Raw genomic sequence first — 3061 nt, 5'->3', positions numbered from 1 at the left:
TTTTAAAACTCATATTTTTACTATTAAGATTTTTTGCTTTTTTCTGTTTAAAGATACTGCGTTTTTCATGTTTTCCTACCTTGAGTATCTACAATATATCATAAAGTAGTACTTAATGTTCAGTAAGGAAAGTAGTGAGGTAGAAAAGACAAAAAAAGTTTTATATAAGCCTATATAATCTTACTGAGCTATTAGCCTAATTTTCTCATTCCTGATGATGAGTGTGGTGGGCTACAAGAGGTAGCCTTGAAATAAATGATCAGTTGAGGATATGCTCATTGGTTAAAGAAAGTGACCATTGATCAGTTGACACCTATATTATGAGCAGTTACCACTACTTGCATTTATAGAAAAAAAATTAAGTAAAACATTTAGAAACTTTCTACCTATACTTACCATGACTTCTTGGAGAACAGCAGCCATGTTTTATATTTCCCATCATCCATAGGACATAGCATAAAGTGGGCATAGTAGACACTCAGTGTTGGATATTCATGTCAGGCCCTTCTGCCCTTCATCGTTGCTCTGCTGAACACCTGTCTCCAACATAGGCCCACCAGGCCATAACACTTCTGCCACTTGCCCATTGCTCTCCTCCATGAACACTGTCAACAATACTCTGTCAACACTTGCTCTGTGCCAAAGCTGGGCAGTAGCCTGGAGCAAAGGGGAAAATGCTTCTCTCTTTGGTGCCTGCTCTGCCTACATCCTCCTTTGAGGGCAGCCACCCTGTCCACAGCCTTTGCTGATGTAAGTAAGCCTCCTGAAAGCAAGCCATGTTGTATATCAGATGACCTCCATGCCCTGGACCCAGCAGAAGGAATTGGGATGGGCACCCAAGCCGTGGGCAGCCTGTTGTTACCGTACTAGCTTTGACTGAGCCACGAGTGAAACACTATCCAAATGAGATTGGTGGTCATTCTTGCTTGAGAATCTCAACTAGGAAGCCAAGAATGAAGCAACCCAGTCACTGCTTTCAGGAAAATAATTAAAGGATGAGAAAGGATGCCAAAATACTGAGAGTATCTGATTACTCCACCAAGCCCATAAACTTGTCATATCCAGCACGCTCTTTTCTTAGGTCTCCCAATGACTCCTCAGTCCTCTTGTAAACAGACTTCTGGAAGGTCAACCCCACCAGTTTGTCAGACACGTTCAGACTGTCTCAGTCTTATTCAGATTCAATACAGCATCATACCTTGAGTGGACCATGAGCAGACAGACGTCAGCTGAACGACTCCCCCACAGAACTGGAAACATTGTCTAAGAACAGGGGTACAGCCAAATGCAGTACAGTGTATGTATTATTAAATTATTAACACAACCATTCAAAATTTTGTTTTTATTTTTTTAATGTTTTATTTATATTTGAGAGAGCACAAGCAGGGGAGGGGCAGAGAGAGGGGGACAGAGGATCTGAAGCAGGCTCTGCTCTGACAGCAATGAGGCGATGTGGGGCTTGAACTCACGAACTGTGAGATCTTGGCCTGAGACAAAGTCGGATGCTCAACCAACTGAGCCACCCAGGTGCCTCCCCCAATTTTGTTTTTAAAGAGCATTTGCTAATGATGTACTTTCAAAGACAAAAGCTGGATACAAATCTATGTGGGAAGTTTGAGCTCAAATTTTTAAATAACCATCTGATTACATGCAGACATGTATAAAATTTCAGATACAGACCAAAAAAGACAGGAACAATACCTAAATGTTAACAGTTAAGAATTATCCCCTAATGATGGGATCATGACTTATGTTTTTTTTTATTTGAAATTTTCATTTGAAAATGTATTTCTTAAATAATGAGAAAAAAAATCTCATTTGAAAAGAAAGTATCCTCTCATCCTATCTGTAAAATCTGTTTAAGGAGCTGAGAATAGAGAAACCCTAAACATGAAGGCATGTGTGTGATAGCCTTTTTTTTTTTTTTTTTTACTCTTTTCATTTTCTAATTCTCTGAGAGACTGACTATTGCTAGCTAATTTTAATTAGGAATGAATTCTGCTTTATACATTTATGCTTTTATATTTGCAATTTCTCTCTTATTTCCTTTGCTTCAATCTCAATGTAATTTTTCTAACTTCTTAAATTCAATACCTAGCTTATCAATTTTCAATCTTTCTTTTTCTCTTCTTAAAATAAGCATCTAGCGTCAGGCTCTGGGCTGATGGCTCAGAGCCTGGAGCCTGTTTCCGATTCTGTGTCTCCCTCTCTCTCTGCCCCTCCCCCGTTCATGCTCTGTCTCTCTCTGTCCCAAAAAGAAATAAATGTTGGAAAAAAAAAAAAATTAAAAAAAAAAAATAAGCATCTAAGACTTCGTACTTTTTCTGTAAGTACCACTTTGGTTGCATCTTCCAAGTTTTGAAATGTTGTATTTTCATTACTTAGTTATAAATATTTTCTACTTTTCTTTATGATCTTTCCCTGTCTATGTGTTTTTAAATGTGCTTTTAAAATTTCCAATTATGTGAGTTTGGGCTTTTTTTTTTTTAATTGATTTCCATCTTAGTTATATCGTGATTATACAATGTGGTGTATATGATTCTGATACTTTGAACATTTTTAAAACATGTTTTATGGTTACTATTTGTAAATATTTTATTTACTTTTTTTAATTTTATTTTTTATTTTTTAAAATTTACATCCAAATTAGTTAGTGTATGGTGCAACAATGATTTCAGGAGTAGATTCCTTTATGTACTTTAAAAGTATATGTTTATCCAAATATTGGGTTCAAGATTCAATAGTGTCCATTAGGAGAAGTTGTTAATTTTGTCGTTCAGATCCTTGGTTTCTTTTCGGCTGTTTGCTTGATCTATAGTATCTATGAAGATTAAATGGGTGTATGTATGTATACTAATTTGTATAATCTTATTTACATATTATATATAATATAAATATAGAATCTATTTATTATATATTATTTATCATATATTATAATATTATAATTAATTATATATTAATACATTAGTATATTATAATTATATATTATATTATATATTTATTGTATTATTATATATTATTATGTTATATATTATTAATATATTATCTATATATTATATTA

Source organism: Lynx rufus, unplaced genomic scaffold, assembly GCF_022079265.1.
Source record: "Lynx rufus isolate CCGP_SWC_20201006 ecotype Redwood Valley unplaced genomic scaffold, mLynRuf1.p SCAF_5, whole genome shotgun sequence".
Taxonomy (NCBI): Eukaryota; Metazoa; Chordata; class Mammalia; order Carnivora; family Felidae; genus Lynx; species Lynx rufus.
This window is presented reverse-complemented; position numbering follows the sequence as displayed.